The sequence below is a fragment of the Dasypus novemcinctus genome, chromosome 20 (assembly GCF_030445035.2).
Source record: "Dasypus novemcinctus isolate mDasNov1 chromosome 20, mDasNov1.1.hap2, whole genome shotgun sequence".
NCBI classification, from domain to species: Eukaryota; Metazoa; Chordata; class Mammalia; order Cingulata; family Dasypodidae; genus Dasypus; species Dasypus novemcinctus.
Genome location: NC_080692.1, coordinates 16,392,596 through 16,413,060, shown reverse-complemented (window position 1 = coordinate 16,413,060; position 20,465 = coordinate 16,392,596). Strand labels below are relative to the sequence as shown.

General features: G+C 40.7%; 1 long non-coding RNA gene across 1 annotated transcript; it reads right to left on the bottom strand.

The window, feature by feature from the left end:
* Window positions 1–1,175: 1,175 nt before the first annotated feature.
* On the bottom strand, window positions 1,176–19,445 carry LOC105744589 (uncharacterized). The gene is made up of 3 exons (XR_001117600.3): window positions 19,321–19,445; window positions 12,802–12,970; window positions 1,176–4,708 (listed from the first exon to the last, which is right to left on the bottom strand). It is a non-coding gene; the product is annotated as an uncharacterized lncRNA (long non-coding RNA).
* Window positions 19,446–20,465: the final 1,020 nt, after the last annotated feature.

The following is a 20,465-nucleotide window of genomic DNA, read 5'->3' as shown; positions in this document are numbered from 1 at the left end:
GTTCACTTATAAAAGATTTCCTTTGTCCCATTAGCTACAGCTTTGTAACTGAACACCCCCAAAACTTAGGTGCTTAGCATTAAAAAAAAATTCCTTTAACACATGACTTTGCATTCATGATTAATCTTGACTCAGCTGAACAATTCTGTTCTTGCTTGGGATCACTTCTTAATGCCATCAAATTCAGAGCAGCCAGACTGCTCTGCTTCTTGAGTTTGGTAAGCGTGATTTCTCTCTCCTCCACATAGTTTTTCATCCTCTAGCTAACTTAGCCCACAAGTTACATTATGACAGTGGCAGTTATCCGAGAATGGAAGAATTGCTTTCAAAGCCACACATTAGTTGAAATATCTTCTCCTCATTTGTGCTTAGTTTTTAATTTTCTTTATGTTATATTTTCATGAACCAAGTTCTTTTCTAATGTAGTCAAATTCATCATGCATTAAAGCGATGCCCAGAGATGTACTTACCAAATGCAATGGATGTGTCATGATGATGGGAGAGAGTGCTGCTGTGGGGGGAGTGAGGGGTGGGGGCGGTGGGGTTGAATGGGACCTCATATTTTTTTAATGTAATATTTAAAAAAAATGAATAATTAAAAAAAACAAAACAAAAAACATGTGGTTTATGATCATTGTGTACTTTCATACCTTGACATCAGACAATATTCTTCTCTATTATTTATATTCTTTCCTTTCAAATATACATCTTTAATTCACCTGGAGTTGATTTTTAGTGTTGTGTGAAATTAGAATTCACATAGAATACTACACAAGCAAGTATATGTGTATTTATACATAAGTATATAAATATATATATGTGTTTATATATAAATATGTGTGTGTGCATGTGAAAATGGATATCCAAATATCTGAACACCAATGACTGAAAATTTCCTGTATTCCCACAAATGTTCATTGTCCTCTCTATTATATATGAAGTATCCATATTCTGTTTCTGAGCTCTCTCTTTTTCCTATTGGCTTGTTTACATTTGAGTACTATCTTAATTTCTATGGAAACAATCTTGCCATCCAAAATGATGAAAATTATTTTCCTCACTCACTTTGGGGTTCATATGTGGGAATGTTTAATTCTTCAGACAGAACAGAATCTATGACACAAGAGTTAGTGAAATGGAATTTACTTAAAATTCCATGGATGTATATTTCCTTAGATACCAGATGAAAACCATTATAATATCCCCTTAAATACCTCTTTTCTTTTTCCTAAAGTTGGTCCCAAGGCAAAAATGGTCCTTTTTTAACATCCGCCCTCTTGCCTACTCCCTTCTCCTATGCACCTTCCACCATCTCCCCATTTTCCAAAGCATTTAAATTCTGTCTCTTTGAGGATACAGCCCCTTATCCCTCACCCCTCACTCCCGAAACTTTTATTATGCAAGGATACACATTCATTGTTCACGAAAGACAAAACACCATTCCATCCTAAACTCCAAAATACATTCATTTAAGGCATCCACTTCCTAGGGATAAATTCTCCTTCCAAGATCAATTTTTCCAAGCATCTCAATACACATTGCTGAGAAATACTGGCTTTCTTCAGTGGAACTAGGGATTGAGACCAGAGACACTTCCCAAGTCTCTGAGACAGCAGAGTCCTCTGCTAACATTATCCAAGCATGATCAAGGTTGAAATATAAATCTGACTTTTAGAAAACAAACACTGAGCTAGTATCTTACCCTCTTGAACTTGTGGATGGAAATTTTCATGCGCTACACAACGAAAGTTTTTCTAGCTCTCTATCTGAGCCAGCACAATGGAGTGTTCTCTCCAGGACATGGTGAAACTCCTCACTGAGGCACAGCCCACATGAGTCCCCAAAGGATGTTTGGAAGGCACTTGAGCCACAGGTGAGCTCTTTGGAATTATCTTTGGAGAAAATGAGAATCTTTCTTATAGAGTAATATAAACTGCTTTAAAAATAAAGATGTGTCTCTGTGGCCATAATTTATTCCTGTCTTACCTGATCCTTTTACTGTGCTTCAAGTTGGACTTCAGCTTCCCCTCACATCTGGAGTCACTTAAGTGTGTCACAGCAAAGATGCATCCTGCAGCAAGACTTCACAGGACAAGGAGCCAGGAAGGGGCACAACTCTGAAAATGCAGAGGTGTGGGAGGAGGATAGAAACAGAATAGGGGAAGGGACCAGGGCACACTTGGCCACCTTGACTTGGAAATAATGATCACCTCATTTCATTTGGATGCTGTCCATAGAAAACTGAGTTAATTAAAAACTGGAAGAGATGCAGATACCGGTGTTGAATGTTGTTGATCGCATACACTGAATTGCTAAGTGTGTTGTGTGCACAGCAGGTAGTTCGCATCCTAAGTCTGGGCCACTTGAAGAGAGACCTGGACAAAATCTAGGCAACTGGGAGATTCCAGGATTAGCTGAAGGCAGAAATCCAGACTGTCAGGAAAAATGGTGACCGCAAGGGGGAAGAGAGATGGTGTAAGTTTGGGAAACACAGCCACGGTTAAAGTCAGGAGACACCATATTCTAAATTTTGTAGCAAATTGAAGGGAGTAATAAAGTAATAAAACCTGAGGACAATGAGCAAAACCTGTGGCACTTTTGAAATAAAAGTTAAACTATTAGACATTTGCCATGTAAATTCTTTCTGTTCATTCTGCCAGGAATAGGATTATCTCATTTTATAAGTAAACACTAGGGGGCTTGCCCTCTTTTAAAACATATTACGCTATGTTATGATATCATTTTGTAGGTATAATATGCAGTCTGCCTTCTTAAGTTATCACATAAAAAGCCCTCAACCATATATTTTTACATTTTTCATAAATACCACATTATATGTTTAATTTGTATGGCTCCATAATATTCCACTGCATTCAAGCATCATAGTTATCCTAACCATTCCCAGATCTACAATAATTTATTTCCAATCTTCCCTCTTATGAATTCAGCTGAGAAAGATCATACATTATATAAGCTATATTTTACATTTTTGAGAGTTACTACATGATATTTTTCTAAAAGTTTTGTAATGGTGTCAGAGATACAAATAACTCCAAATCTTTGGTTCCTTAACAGAAAATGATGTCCAAAATCTCTTACACATTTAAGTGCCAATGAACTGCATGCGAGGCTTTGGTTTTATTGCATCATCTACAGATGACATAATCTTATCACAGAACAAGAAAAGGAAAAAAAAATACAATCAATGCAAATGGTTAAAGGCTAATTTTTCTTTTACTTTAATACTTTCGATTTTTAACTGAGACTGAAATTTGAAAAGTGCTCATTAGGTGTTCACTGATATGTGCATGTGTTGTAAGATATTTAAATTACATATTATCAAGTAGGGGCTTCAGGGGGAAGAAAAAAGAAAAAAGTTAATTATTATCTGGAAGTTTCTAAATCTATGAATTGGTCAACCAATCTCTTCAAATATTTAGGATAAGGGGCCGCAGATTTTGAAGAGTAACGAGTCTCCCAAATAATTACTGATTTCTGTATCAGTTACTATAATAAACTTAAGTGTACTATCTAATGAAAAAAGAAATCCAAATGAAATGATGTCAAATCTACCTCCCTCCATGAAACGTGGCTATTACGCATGGCCCCTCCCAGCACATTATTGGCTAACAGTTGAACAGGGCAGTCACAGCACTGCTTATTGATTTTCATAACTCTGGTGAAATTAGAGGGAAGAAGTGTGTTTACCAAAGTGTGGGAGGTGATGGATCTCAAACGTCATTGTGTGAAACTAAATGACAGTCACTTCTTTCATGTTTTGGGATTCGGCACCTCTGCACCTAAAGAGGTAACAGTACAGATTTGGGTTCATATGTGGAAATGGAAATAGCCCTAGAAAGGGTGGTTGTCCAGCAGGGTTGTCATAGAACCCAGTTCCTGTGTGACTCTGGGGATCCATTTTGTCTTGGTTTCACCTGGTTAGAACCATTTTTTTGATAAAGGGAGAGGGGGACAATCTTTATAGCCAGTTCTTCAGGGCCTCATACCGTGGACACCTACGCATTATTTTGGGATGGCTGTCTAGAAGAAATAAAACTCTGTAATCAGGGAGCTTGATGTCAGCTTCCTGGTATGAGACTGTTTGCAATGAGGAAATCCTGGTACAATTTCTAGTTGAAGAAATCTTTCCTCCTTCCAAGTACACTAGGCCCAGAGAATTCATGTGGTGAGGAGACGTGGACTTGAAAGTGTGTGCTAGATGATGGAAGGGAAATGCTGCTGTGTGATGTAGGTCGCAGAGTGCCAGGCAAGAAATAAGAGAACCTGGACAGAGTACTATTTCCTTTCCCTTTGGGCCTAGAAAACTCAATCTAAAAGGAAATATGACATCTTTCAGGGGAAATGCTATCTTCCAAGGGCAAGTCTTCATTGTCCTCATTAATATATTTAGGTGTAAAGGAAGTAGGTAGAGTTGTTCCTCTCACCTGAGGGTGGGCATCCATGAGTAGAAGGATGTCAGAAAATTTGCATTCCAAATTTTTCTTCAGACTACTTAAAAGCATGAAAATAGACAATATACTTTACCTTTCAGTCTCATTTTTCTAATGTGGACAGAAAATTTTAACAGATTTTCTGAAAAACAGCAGGCAGGGCTTGTTTTCTAGGTCATGCACTGGGGTGTGAAGAAAGAGGCAGTCCATGGACAACACTGAGGCTTCAGCCTTGTGAGTCTCCACATGCTGGACACCTAAGAAAAAGCACATGGAGGAGAATTAGCAGAATTTGGAGTTCAATATCTAATTCCTTGTAACTGTTGAATAAAGACATAGTCAACAACAAATGAATGCAAAGATTTTTGCTTCATTTCTCTTTTGTCCATTATGAAAAGCCCTTAAAAGTTTTTCTTAAATGTTGATAGATAAATTCTTACCACATTTCTCCAGAATTATATCTTCTTCCAATGAATTGGCTTTGGCTTTCAGGCTCATGTCTATTTCACTAATCCCTTATAGGATGTGATTCATTTCTACCATGAATCTATATCCTCAGAGTGCATATTTTTACTCAAATGTATAAATGTTTTGTCATGCAGCTGGAGTGACTGCAGGAAGAATTAACATAGTAGACTTCTCTACTTAGACTTGTCTGCTGAAAAGCTTGCCCTTGGCTAGAATCTAGGAACATGGATTTTGGGAGTTGTGTACCTTTTCTCTTATTGATAAGGGTGGTTAAGTGTGTCTTAAGTATACAAAAAATGAGTTTATGGTGAATATCTGCTTTCCTTCCAGGGGACTGAAATTTTTTTTTTTCTGCACTAGGCAGAGAGGGCATATGAGCAGTCCTCCTGGTAGATGACTGGGTACTGAGTGTGTAGTGAGCTTCGGTGGTAGACAATATTGTTGCTATCAGCTAACAATAGATCTGCACGAAGGAAAGGCAGCGTAAACTGACAACATCTACAATAACAGAAAGCAACTAATAGGTAAGCCAGTTTTCCATCACATCTCCCCCCTTTTGTTTTTATAAAGTAACAAAGACAGATGAGGTGGTTTCTTACTGCCTCATACCCTGAAGAGCTCATTGTGTGCTTATCATTTAAGTAACAATTTAAAAACAGAGAACAACATTTTATACATAATCCATAATTACAGCAGATTGTACAAACTTTCCAATAGCTGATGATTTATTTCTCATGGGCTTAAGATTTTCCTACCAGCAAGGCTGTATAGGCCAGTTCTCGATCAAAAATGACCTCTTTTCCCCCAATTTGTATAGTTTGAGGCATTGGCAATGACAAATTATTGTTACTTCCCCATTTTGGAATGTGGGGCAGCTGGAAGTTTACCACATAATTTCTTTCTTTTTTTTTTTCTTTCTTTCCCCCATATAACCCACCCCCCACCACACCATTTTTATAAATTTTTTTTTGAAGATATATACATCACATAAAAAATGTTACATTAAAAAATGTAAGAGGTTCCCGTATTCCTCCCCACCCCCGACCCCACTCCTCCCACACCAACAACCTCCCTCATCATTGTGGCACATTCATCGCACTCTGTGAACACATTTTGGTGCACTACTGCACTACAAGATAATAGTTTACCCTGTAGTTTGCACTCTTCCCCATACATTCAGTGGGTTATGGAGGACACACAAAGTCCAGCATCTAACCCTGCCATATCATTTAGGACACCTCAAAATCCCAAAAATGCCCCCACATCACATCTCTTCTACCCTCTCCCTGCCCTCGGCAACTACTGTGGCCACTTTCTCCACCTCGATGCTAAAATTTCTTCTACTATTCATCACAATTGTTTTGTAGTAGAATATCAGTAAGTCCACTCTAGTCCATATTTTATTCCTCCATTCTGTGGACCCTGGGGTGATGATGTCCCCTTCACCTCTAGATCAAGAGGGGGCTTAGATTCCACATGGATGATGGATGCAATTCCTCTGCTTTCAGTTGTAGGCACTCTTGATTCACTGCTGTGGTGGTTGACTATCTTCACCTCCCTGTTAGCTGACCTAGGTAAGACCAATGAACCGGAGATTAGGAGTCACCATTCTGCTGAGGTTCAGGTCCTAGCTGGCACATGGGCAGTCCTGAGATTCAAGTCTCCTTAGTATGGACCATCCCTAGTGCCAACCACAGGTTCAGTAAAAGTGACAGAAGAGGCATGTGTAGAAAAGTCACATCTGAGTCCAGGTCCGTCACACTCAGGAGCACAAATTCCAAAGTAGGGCCCTCTGACATGGCTCAGAGCTCCAAATCCATCTGCCATGACTATATACCCTGTGGATCTCTGTAGTCTGCAGGAGAACCAGTATCTAGGGTTGTATGTACTTTGGCTCTTTCTGGGGTCCTCCTGAGGTGTGGGTAAGCATGACCCCTCTGATGACCTCCCGACTCTTTTTAGAACACTCTTCCCCATATCAACTCATTTGTCTTTGCCATTTCCCCTTTTTATTCAAGGTCAAAGAGCAGGTTTTAACTCTTGATCTAACATGTAGGCTGAGATATTCTTCTGGTCTGAGTTGACCCTTTTATTTGAGGTCTCTTTCTAGTTACTTCTCCAGTTAGTGATTGGTAGTAATCCCTCAGTGCCAGGGAGGCTCATCCCCAGGAGTCACATCCACACATTGGGGGGAAGGTAATGCATTTCCATACTGAGTTTGGCTTAGAGAGTGTCCACATTTGAGCAGCATGAAGGCTCTCAGGAGGTAACTGTTAGGCACCCTACAGCTCTAGACCTAGTTCATATTTCAGGCACACAGGCTCCTAAGCATAGTCATCAGTATCAAGGTCTCATCACTGGACCATCATTCCTTGTTGATTTCTGCTGTTGCTCTTGGGGCCATTCACTTTCAATCTCCTTGAATCCCTGTGTCTAAGATGAGTTTCTTGTAGACAACATATAGATGGGTCATATTTCCTTATCCAATCTTCCAATCTGTGCCTCTTAACAGGTGAATTTAATCCAGTGACATTTAGCGCTATTACTTTCAAGGAAGTACTTATATTAGCCATATTTTCCTTGGATTTGTGTTTGTCATATGTTGTCTGATTTTCCCCCTTTTTTGTAATTTTAGTTGTTCTTACACTCTCCTCCAACTCTGACTCTCCTGTTTTTTTCTTTCCTCCTGCAGCACTCCCTTTAGTATTTCTTGAAGGGCAGGATTCTTGGTGGCATACTCTCTTAGTTTCTGTTTATCTCTGAATATTTTGAACTCTCCATAATTTTTGAATGCTTGCTTTGCTGGATAGAGTATTCTTGGTTGGTAATTCTTTTCTTTTAGTACCTTGACTATGTCATACCACTGCCTTCTTGCCTCCATGGTTTCACATGAGAGATCAGGACTTAATCTTATGGAACTTCCCTTGTATGTGATAGTTCTTTTTTCTCTTGCTGCCTTTAATCTTTTCTCTTTGTCTTGCACATTGGATAATTTGACATGTATGTCTTGGAGTAGGCCTGTTGAGATTTATGTTGTTTGGGGTGTGTTGTGCTTCCTGGACATGTACATCCATCTCCCTCAATAGGTTTGGGAAGTTTTCAGCCACTATTTCCTCAAACACTCCTTCTGTCCCCTTTCCCTTCTCTTCTCCTTCTGGGATGCCTATAACGTGTATTTTGTGCTATTTTTGTTGTCATTCTTGTCCCTAATATCCTGCTGGATTTTTTCTATCTTTTTATCAATTAATTCTATTATCTGTTTGATTTCAGATGTACTGTCTTCCACATCACTAACTCTTTCCCCTGTCTCTTCAAATCTGCTGTTATTTGCTGAGAGTGTATTTTTGATTTCTTGGATTGTGCTATTGATCTCCATCATATCCATGATCTTTTTGAGCATGATCACAATTTCTTCTGTATGCTTTCCAGGTGTTTTCTTAATATGCTTAATTTCTTCCTTCACTTCATTGAATTGGTCCATGATACATGTTTTGAGAGCTTTAATTACTTGTTTGATGTTCCACTTCTCTTCCTGGTTTTTAGTTTGTTCATTGAATTGGGCCATGTTTTCCCAATTATTGGTATGGTCTATAGTTTTTTGTTGCTGTCTGGTCATCATTTTATCTTGTTGGATTTATCTGTTGATTATTTTCTTTGCCTAGTCTTGGGGCTCATTTGGTTGTTGTTTTTGTGTGCATGTTAAGTCTTCTCTTTGTCATTTTGTTCTTCTTATTCTACTTCCTTGTTGTTGGCTAAGTTCCCTTGAAGGAAAATATTAGGTCCAAAAGGGGTAAGAGAAGAAAAATATAACAGTAGTATTGATAATGAATGTTAGCAGAAGAACTATGTGAGATCTAGGAGAATGGATATTGAACTCATGTAAGCTGTGTATGGTTACAAAAGTGGAGTACCTAAATGAGATGGTAAACTGAATATGGGGAGGAATATAATATGAATTGAAAGGTCAGTGTGGTTAGGATAGAGGAAAAAAGAAAAGAAAGGACAATAATATAAAGAGTGAATAAATGGTAGAAAAGAGATGAGAAGTATTAGAGATAAAAAGTCAGAAATATTGAGGGCTAAACAAAGAGAGGTGGAATGTAAGAGAAACAATAAATGATGGAGGAGAGAATGCTGTAAAGGAAAGGGGATAACATTGGTAGCCAAAATTAGTACACATGGAAAAGACAAAATTAAGGATGAGGAAGCACAGCAAATAAGAAATGTTGCCTGCAGCACTAATACAAAAAAAGAAAAAAAGAAAAAGGAAAAAGCAGAGCATGGAAAAGAGAAGGGGGAAAAAAAAAAAAGAGAAAAAGTAGGGCAGTGGGGGGGGGGCAGGATAAAGAGGAAGGAAATACAAGAAAACAAGCCAACAAAAAAGACCAGACAAGGCCTCAGGGAAAGAATCCTCTTTGCAATAGAATAAACTCCTTAGGAGTCTGACATTCCCCCTTGTCCCTTCCTCACTTTCCTCTCCCCCAAGGCAGCAGTAAGGCTGTGTAGTGCTTCTCTATGAAATTCAAATGGGTCCCTGGTGAACCAAATCACCTGAGAAAATAATGTCTCAGTTTCTTGAGAGAGATTTCTTAATTTCTTGAAAGAGCTCCAGCCCTTGCGAGGAACCCTAAATATGCTATTGGAAGCCTGTAAAGCATGTCCTACTGTCCCTTTCCCTTAGGTGTTCTACAGGGGGGTTTGTTAATTTTCTGACTCCATCTTCTCCCAGAATAATTTTCCTATCCCAGGGCATTTAGGTAAATTGGGCTCTCTCACCAGATTCACCTCTCCTCTCTACCTAGGCTCTCTCCAAGTCGGCTGATTTGCTTCTCCAAATGCATTAAAAGGGGGAGACCAGAAAATTGAACCTACACTCCTTGGCCCCTCTGCACCTCCCACCTAAATCATCCCACTCCCAGAGTTAGTCCGAGACTGGAGGGGCAGGGCAATGCTGGATTTCTGGGAGTGCTGGGCTAGGGAAACAGAGGCATGGGAGAATGTGGACTCAGGGTATGTAGGTCTGTGGAATGTGGGCCGCAGGGGTTCAGGGGACACAGGCTTGGGGTTCCCGCATTGGGGGAACACAGGGCTTGGAAACTCTGCCCCATGACCAGCAGTTCTCAGTGAATGCTGTGGCTCTTAGCCCTAGGGGGAAGCGATTTACCTTCCCACGGCTTCTGAATTCACTGTTAGAAACCTGCAGTTCTACCTTGAGCAAGCACCAATTCTGCTGCAGTCTCAGCAGATCGATGTCCAGACACCTCCTGCCCTGCAGGTTCCCGAAACAGCCTGCTCCAGCAGGACTCTGTCACCACACAGCCGATCATTTGTAAGAGAGATGACAATGGTATAACTACCCAGACACCATCTTACCCCACCTCTTATCACATAATTTCAATTCCTTCTTTGGTCCTGCTCTTACCATCTTCACTGGAGCTGAGGCCACAACTCAGTGTTGAATTATCTTAGTCCATCATTGTGAGGACTCATTTTCCAGGCAGAAAACAATAGCTGGCTTGTTATAAGAGTCTTGATGTAGTGTCTGTAGCAGTGAAAGCATATCTTGCCCTTCCTAAGAGCAGGAGGGCACTGATGTCACAGTCATTGAAGTGAGCATGACGGACACTCATGGATGATGTTCACCAACTGCTGGTAGACAACAGGCAGCTGGAACTGCTGGGCTAGGCACCACAAGATCTGGTACTCATGATGTTCATTTTTCCAGTGGAGCTACTAAGCTTCTTCCCAGGTCTAATTGTATGGTTCTGGATCTTCATGAGGCATCTGCTTCAACAGTCCTGAGAAGGATGTTAGAGGAGTGGGTAGGGACATGACCAACAGTTACCTGTCACTGCTGGCAGGTGTCCCAGATGTTCTTCCACAGATGTCTCCCCCATAGGGGTGATTCACAAAAGTCCATTGTTTTAGTCTTGCTTTTAGTATTTGCAATCCACCCTTCAATAGGGATGGCAGTCTTCAGAGTAACCACACACTATCGGGTTAAGCCTTTCACTTTTAGCAGGGCTTCCTATGCTGCACACAATTGCTTAGGATGTTGCCTTTGCCACAAACCCCACCTAAAGCTAATATTGGTGCTGGCCATATCCAATTCATAGGCTAGGTCAATATCCACCTTGTCCCTTTTTTTTTCTTTTAAATTATTTTTTTTAAAGCAGCCTGTTGGAGGTCCTCCTACTTCCATGAAGGACCTTTCCTAATTAACACATCTTAGCAGGGGATAAAAGATTTTTAATATTTCAACAATATTACAAATTCTATTAACACAAGAAAACATTGTACTTTATCAATTATAGCAGAGATTATAGTTTTGTCTTACCCAACCAAACAACATTTAGTAATGTGACAGAGTAGCAGGGGCCTTAGAGCTTGTCCCAAGTATTTGCCTATTCCAGGGCCTTAAGATACCATTGTCTCTGATGTTTCTTAGTAGGGTCACTACCACAGGTTTCCTCTATGCAGCCAGATTCATTGCCATCAGGCCAGGGCAGAAAGCCTTGAAGAACTGCAAAAGTCCATTGTTGGCCTTTTCACACAATTTTTGCACATTTTGTATTCATTCAGATTATTTTGCTTTTATGAAAAACAGTATCTCACTGAATGCTACCACAGTACTTTTACAACTTGCTATATGCATTTTATTTTTATTTTTTATTTATTTTTAAAAAAGATTTATTTATTTTCCCCCCTTCCCCTGGTTGTCTGTTCTTGGTGTCTATTTGCTGCGTCTTGTTTCTTTGTCTGCTTCTGTTGTCGTCAGCGGCACGGGAAGTGTGGGTGGCACCATTCCTGGGCAGGCTGCTCTTTCCTTTCACGCTGGGCGGCTTTCCTCACAGGCGCACTCCTTGCGCGTGGGGCTCCCCCACGCGGGCGACACCCTTGCGTGGCACAGCACTCCTTGCGCGCATCAGCACTGCGTATGGGCCAGCTCCACACGGGTCAAGGAGGCCCGGGGTTTGAAACGCAGACCTCCAATATGGTAGACGGACGCCCTAACCACTGGGCCAAAGTCCGTTTCCCGCTATATGCATTTTATTAATCAAAACTTACAACTATAAAGATCTCATTAACACCTTAAACTTAGATAATAATATAAGCACTTATTATTATTTGTTTTTGAAAAGAGTTCTTTTAACAATTTTTGTTTATCAAATTATATCACCATCTGGAGATATCAAAATATACACTGACAATGAACAGTCACAGAAACCATTACAACACACACTGAAACAATTACCACACACACATTGAACAAACAGATAAACACAAAAGCAGTCCTTTCTTCCTTTCTTTCTTTTGGTTAATACTTAAGCCGTTCTAGCCTATAAACTTTTTTTGTGTGCTTAAACACTTTTTGTAAGAATACTAGCAAAGCATACATATCAGGCAAGGACTCAACCCTGATATAAGATGTAACTGAGCTCTTGGTCAGCTGTTGTTCAGCTTCTTGACTTGATTTTTAACTCACCCCCAGGTGGGAGATGAAGTGGCTCTAACCTTCAGAATGGGACCCAGTCGTGCAGTTTTCAGTGTCGGTTTCTCCATCTGCATGACTGGAGGTTCTGGATTCCAAAACAGATTTAATAATCATCCAAGTGAACCAAATAGTAACAGCGAATGGATACCCTGTACATGTAATTTTTCTAACTCTTTTACTACTCTTTCCCAGTCTTTTATTTCTAAACTTCCTACTGCTGGGAACCATGAGCAATAGAAAAAGTTCTAAAATACAAGACTCACTGGCCTTGGCTCCTCCTGCCTTGAAGAGTTGTTTGAGGAGAGAGACATATAGGTGATATTTTGTTGAACTGTCTCTGTTTCCCATCATAACCCTGCTAGAATACCTGAGAGTGTCCTTACTCACCGAGGACTTGGAAGGCCTTCTAAACCACTCAGGGCTCTGCACCATGACAGCACCTTTAATTTAGCTTGAAGCTCTTCTTCCCCTTGGGTCCCTGTTCAGGCACCAGTTGCTGAGCTTCCGTTCATGCCCCACGTTGGGTGCCAGTTGCTGCCATCAGCTCACAATAGGTCTGTATGAAGGGAAGGTGGTGTATAACTTAAAGAAATAAAGGACAGAGAGAAACAGACAAAAGAGGAGGTAGAGATGGGACAAGAGGACTCAACAGCTTCTGTAACTGAGAACCTCAACCCTAGTTTCCACATTGTATTTATTTGAAAGCTAATGAGCAGCTGTTTGCTACAGGAAGCAACTTACTACATCTTCTACAATAGGAGGAAGCAATTTGCAACATCTACAATAAGGTAATTTATAATAACAGGAAGCAATTTACAACATTTTCTACAATAACAGGAAGCAACTAATAGGTAAGCCAGTTTTCCACAACACAATATTTCCGAAGTTTTTCCAATTTAATGCTAGGCGAATCAAGTGTGCTTTCTGTCTTTACTGGAATAGAACTCTTGAATTTTTGTGATTGCTTCCTCTGTACCTTGCCACATGAACCATTTCCCTTTCCTGATTTTGTTTTGTGGTCTTCAATGCAATAAATCATTCTTTGAATACACCTAATGTTCAGTCTTGTGAGAACTTCTAGCTAATGGCTAACCTGAAGTTGGTCTTGGGGAACTTCCATGGTAACGAACAACAACTCCAATTTTCCCAGGACTCACGAGTCCCTGGGATGACCAACATTCTATACAAAACCCGAAAATCCTAGGGAAACAGGGACAAGTTGATCAACTTACACGCAAAACCAACACAAGACCAGGGGAATGATTGCTTCTGGTGAAGGCCACTACTTGGGCCATGACTTCCAGTCAGTCAAATGGATCTCTAGTTTCTGCTGTTATTGCTCCTCTAGATTCCTAAGAGTAAAGCAGAAGTGGCCAACAGATAAACTATTGATACTGCCTATCTGTGTCCATAAAATGCCCTATGGCACCCTTAACAGGTAATCTAATCAAAGTCCCTTCAACTGAATTTGACGCAATTGAAGGGTATCATACACAGATGAATATATTAGTTTACAAACATAGTCTTTCTCTTTTGAGAATTCATAAAATAATCTCATTCTGCCACAAGGTTATGTATGTGATATTCTCTGAGGTCAGGAGAGTGCACAAAACAGCAAGGGAAGGACAGCACATGATTGGGAGAGGTTGCAATGCTTGCCTAAACAACAACTCTTACATGGCACCCAAGAAATGATTTCGAATTCTTTATGGGGTGGTGGCCTCCTTCCCTTCCACCGACCATGCAAGTTTTTATCTCCAGGACCACAGCTTGGGGAACTTTCTCAAAGAGTGCCACAGGAAGCCAGTAACAATCACCAGGGTAGCTACAGTGACCAGATCACCCACTCCCCAGTATTTGAGACTCAAGCACCAACTGGTTAGAATGTGTTGTCAAGACCATCCAATGGGAGCCTGGTAGCCCTCCAATTAATCACAGGCTGCAACTGATTGTACTTTAGGCTGGGATAGAGTCAATTAGCAATAGCTCTCACTTCAGGAGCTTGGATGATGGAAATGCCAGTACCTGACAGAGACAATAGAAATTGTCAGAAGCTAAAATCCCATCTAGTCCATGTTTGGCAGTTCCATTCCAGGGAACTTTTCACCATATGAAAGAGTCAATTTTTTAGCAAAGAGCAGGTCACTTAACCTGACCATGGGCCCTTGGTGTTTGTTTTGACATCTTCTTTATGATGCCATTTGTCTTATTTGCCTCCTCTTCACTCTGTTTGAGAGAGAAGAGTCCCCATCCGAGCATTATAAGAATGGTCAAATGCATGACACCCAACACTGGACATGTGAGATGGGCAAGAGTGTAGTAGTCACATACACTCACAGCCTAAGGGAGCAGGAAACTGCATCATGCAAGGTGACATGGAGACTTCGCTTGGGAACAGACTGAACAAGCAGTGGCTATGGGAGTAGAGCTGTGATAACAGATTGTAGGAGTGAGTCCAGAATCCTATGAGAAGATGTGATAGTCTTTTTTCATAAACCCATGAGTTAATAGGAAACTGAGGCCCACTACTCAGGCAGGCAGAGTGCCAGGTACCATGATAAGGAGGATAGACTGGCCAGGGAACAGGCCATTTCCTTTCAAGCATAGTAAATTGGGAACTTTCACTTAGGTATTTGAGTCACAGACACGCACATAACACACAACACACAGTTTACCAAATGTAAAAGCACCACTAATATTGATTCTTGATTTCAGGCTTTTCAGTACACAGGGAAACCTCATGTTTACTCTTTTTTTTTTTTTTTAAAGATTTATTTTTATTTATTTAATTCCCCTCCCCTCCCCCGGTTGTCTGTTTTCTGTGTCTTTTTGCTGCGTCTTGTTTCTTTGTCCGCTTCTGTTGTCGTCAGCGGCACGGGAATTGTGGGCGGCGCCATTCCTCGGCAGGCTGCTCCCTCCTTCGAGCTGGGCGGCTCTCCTTATGGGGCGCACTCCTTGCGCGTGGGGCTCCCCTACGCGGGGGACACCCCTGCGTGGCACGGCACTCTTTGCGTGCATCAGCACTGCGCATGGGCCAGCTCCACACGGGTCAAGGAGGCCCGGGGCTTGAACCACGGACCTCCCATGTGGTAGACAGACGCCCTAACCACTGGGCCAAAGTCCGTTTCCCATCATGTTTACTCTTAAGACTTTGCAACTGATGGGATAAGGCCCACCACATTATAACTGATAATCTCCTTTACTTAAAGTCAATGGAATGTAGAAGTTAACCACATCCACAAAAGGATTCACAACATCACCTAATTTAGTGCTTGATTGAAGATGACAAAAAAGACTAATGTTTACAGTCCACCCCTTGTCAACTTTTACCACATACATCTCCTGCCACAAACAATCTCCACATAAAGTTGATCACAAAATCATACTTATGTCAAACATGGTACACCTATCCTGTGCACAGCCAGGAACTCACTAACCCTTTCTCAAGAAGGGGATGCAAATTTCTTATGTGGTCTTCACTAGCCTTCTTGATATTTTTTAACCTAAGTACTGCTGTGTAAATTTAAGTATTATGTTTGTAAGACAGGGAGGGGAACAGATATACACATACATATATATATTTTAAGAAAAGCAGGAATTTATTGGCTAATGGTTTCAAGGGTTGAAAGCTTGCTTCCTGCAGGGTAGATAGTCATGGGTCTTGCTGACATTTACTAGGTTCCTTGTCTCCCTCATCATGAAGGGATGTCTTCTCCTTGCTTGTGACTTCCAGGAATCAGGATTTAAGACCTATTATCATCGAGTGGGGACACACCTTAATTAAAAATAACACTTTCTTGAGGTCTTTTTTACAGTGCATTCTCAACCACAGGAGTGTGGATTAGATTGAGATCATGTTTCTCCAAATTACATAACTCAGTCAACCACTGTCCACACCCTGGAACCAAAAAGACTTATTTTCCCACATGCAAAATATATTCATTCCATCACAACATCCCCAAACCCTTAAGCCACTCTACAGCAATTCTAAGTACAGTGTCTCCTCAAGATCAGTTATGGTCACGATCCATCCTGGGGTAAAATTCCTCTCTATATGTGGTCCTGTGAAACATGGAGAACAAAATGCAATGTTGGGATATGCATAGGATAGACATTCTAATTCCAGAAAGGAGAAATTGGAAGGAAAACAGGGATCATGGGTCCCTAATACTTCTGAAAACCAGAGGGACAAACTCCATTAGATCTAAAGGTATGAGAATTATCTGTGGATCAATGGTTTATTCTGTGGGTCTGCTAGAATGGCAGCTTTAACCTTTCCTGCTGATGTAGTGACCATGCTCTCCCTGAATGCTCAAGCTTACATCCACCCTCTCTGAGCACAGGAGTATGGTCTTGCTCTGCCAAAACCTGGGGTGTAGTCCCCACCCTTTCCAAGCACTTGGGTGGTAGATGAACTATCTCTCAATATCTGGGCATAGAACCCACACTCTCTGAGTACTGGGCTTTTGTCAAACTCTCCCACATATTAGGGCAGGAACAGATGCATGCCCCTTCCAAGCACAGGGATTGAATCACTCTTCACATGCATGGCTGGATCCTCTTTCTTGGCCCAAGGAGATGTTTTCCATCCAGACATCCTGCAGCCAAGGTTCTGCCCTAACGTCGCCGTCCTTCAATTCATCCGTCTTTGTCCCTGCCAGTCCATGCTTTAGGTGACTCTTTGCATAGACATTTCACACAAATTTTCACAGATTTGCATTTAGTTCAAGGGGGTCCAAAACATCAGGAAAAGGACTTTCCACAGATCCTTCCTGGATCTGCATGGCGTAACCAGAGCACGCTCCAAACCTTGGCGTGGAAATCTCCTCAAATAAGTATCTGAGTTCATCACTTACAAGTTCTGCCTTCCATTTTACTGTGTTCTCTGCCACTTCACAACATGGATCACAGTTTCTCCAGCATTCAATAGCACATTCATCATTTCCTGCTATGCTTTCACCAGAAGCACCTTTATCCATATTTCTACCAATCATTTCTTCAAAGCAATCTAGACTTTTTTCTTAGCACCTAAAATTCTTCTAACCACTATCTCTTACCCAAATCCAAAATGACTTGCACAATTTTAGATTTTGGTAATAGCAGAAACCCACTCTCGGGAGCAAAATCTTCATTGATCCAAGTTTCCAAGTCAAAATATTGACAGGATACATAAACACACATACATAGAAACATCTCTATACATACATAAATAAGTACTATATATTAAGACATTTATTATAGGAATTGGCTCATTAACTGTGTGCACTGGCAACTGCAAACTCTATAGAGCAGGAGGCAATTTGAAAACTTCAAATAATGTAAAGGTTAATTCTGCAGGCAAATGTCTGCCTTCAAAAGATGCAAATTATTCTTTATAGATTCTGAAACCTCACCGATGACTTTAAGACATACAACTGATTGAATAGGGCCACTGTCTTCTGTTGATTATTGATGTATACAATTGAAGATGCTGTCAGTTGACTATAGATATAAATCCACCTGTAAAATAGCTTCCCAGTAACAATCAGACCAGAGTTTGTTTGACCAAACAACTGAACACCTAAAGCTAGTCAAAGTGACTTATGAAATTAACAAACACAATAAGGGAACAGGTTGTGATTTTAACTACTTGAATGAAAGGAAGGCCAAAATTCTCTTTCCCCATTTTCTGTAGTATGTATAATTGGTACTTAAGATTCTGACCCCTCAATTTTTTATGATGAGGAACAAATTTCCCATTAAACCTGAGGAAATGACATGAGAGAGGTTACAGGTTTTGGGGCAGGCCATCTGCCATGGGCATGAGTATCTCTGCATGTCCTTGCAGAGTGTGCCAGGAAGCACATAGCCTTGGGTTCCTCAGCTGCAGTGCAGCCCACTGTATGCAATGTCATCAGTGAGCTAATCGTGTTCCCCCACAGTTTGGGGACAGTACCACCAGTGCTACCATGCTGATGTTCCTGCAGATTGTCGGTTTTGGATCAGGAGTGACAAGTGGCCATACTGTAATCTGACAACTCTTGTTGTCTATGTTGTGAAATCTGGCTTATCTCATGACAGAGAGGATAAGATCAAAAGTACAGCCAAAAAGCACACAAGAGCAACTTCAAACGCCTGTGACCATGAAAAATAAAGCACATGAAACTTCATTACTTAGTGGCTGCTCTCCTGGCCTGCTTATCCTGGAAATGCCAATATTATTGTGTTTGAGTTTGGACAAGCTCTAGACATTGAGAGACTAGAGACTGATAGAAAATCCCCATGGACTGGAAAACAAGAAAAGAGCCTTCTGTTCCTTACAGTTTCCCATACATCCATCCTTAGCACTTTCGTGCAATGATGTGATGATTTTTCATCAGAGGCTCTTCAATATCCCCATTTACGTGTTTTAATATGCGAGCAGAACCTTGTTTGTTCCCTGGAGCAACCTCTCCAAGCTCATGGGTGAGAAAGGACATGCACAGCCACTCGGCCTGAAGAGGCCAAATGACACGGGAAAACTGACTTCCCAGTGGAATCAGGGATGCAGATCAGAGGTTGATTTCTGTGTCTCTGAGACAGCAGGGTCTTCCACTAACATTCCCTTAACATGATCAAGCTTGAAAAGTTAAACTGTTTTCAAGAAAATGAACTGAGTTTATTTCTTACTCACCTGAACCTGTGAATGGAAATTTTCATGCACAATACAGTGAAACCTTTTCTAGCTATCAGAGCCAGCACAATGGAGTGGTATCTCCATGATGTGGTGAAACTCCTCACTGAGAGGAATACATGTTTGGGAGACACTTGAGCCCAGGTGAGCTGTTCAGGATTATCTTTTCAAATCTGGGAATTTTTCTTATAGATTAATATAAACTACTTTAAAAATAAATATATGTCTCTTGTCATAATTTATTCCTGTCTTACCTGATGCTTTCACTGTGCTTCAAGGTGGACTTCAAATTCCCCTCACAGCTGGAGTCACTTAAGTGTGTCACTGCAAAGGATCATCTTGCAACAAGACTTCACAGGACAGGGAGCCAGGAGGAGGCTCAACTAAGAAATTGTGGGGGTCTCAGAGGGGGACAGAACCAGAGAGTGGGGGGCGGGACCAGGGCACCCTTGGCCTTCTTGATTTGAAAATCGTGATCACCTCATTTTGTTTGGATGCTGTCCATAGAAAACTGAGTTTAAAAAAAACAGAAGAGACACAGAGGTCTATGTTGGAGGTTGTTGAGAGCATGCACTGACTTGCTAAGTGCATTGTGTGCACAACAGGTCGTTCTTGTCCAAAGTCCAGGCCATTTGAAGAGCGACCTGGACAAAATCTAGGCAACTGGGAGGTTCCCGGATTAGTTGAAGGCAGAAATCCAGATTGTGAGGAAAATTACTGAGCTGAAGAGAGAAGAGAGATGGTGCCAGTGTCCAGAAAATCCATCCGAAGTGAAAGTCAGGAGACAATATATTCTAAATGTTGTAACCAATTGGGGAGATCGAGCACAGGTTTTATTATGGGTGGTCACGTAATAAAGAAGACTAAGGACAGCAGACAAAACCTGTGGCAGTTGAGCATTGACATTTAAAGATAAAGGTTTAAACTATTAGACATCTGCCAAGTAAATTCATTCTGTTCAATTCTGCCAGGAACAGACTATCTCATTTTATAAGTAAACACTAGGACTAGGCCTTCCTTTAAAACATGTTAGGTTATGTTATGATATCATCGTATATAAAATATGCAGTCTGCTTTTTAAAGTTATTTCATTAGAAGCCCTCAGCCCTATGTTTTAAAATTTTTCATAAGTACCATGTTATATGTTTAATTTGGATGGCTCTGTAATATTCCTTTGTATTCATGAATCATAGTTAATCTACACAATACCAGTTCTATAATTATTTGTTTCCAATTTTCTCTTATGAATACTCCTGAGAAAGACCATAGGTTATATATAATAAATTTTACATTTTTTGAGAGTTACTCTATGATACTTTTCTGAAAGTTATGTAACTGGGTCAGACATACAAATAACTCAAAGTCTCTGATTGCATAAAAGAAAATGATGTCGAAAACC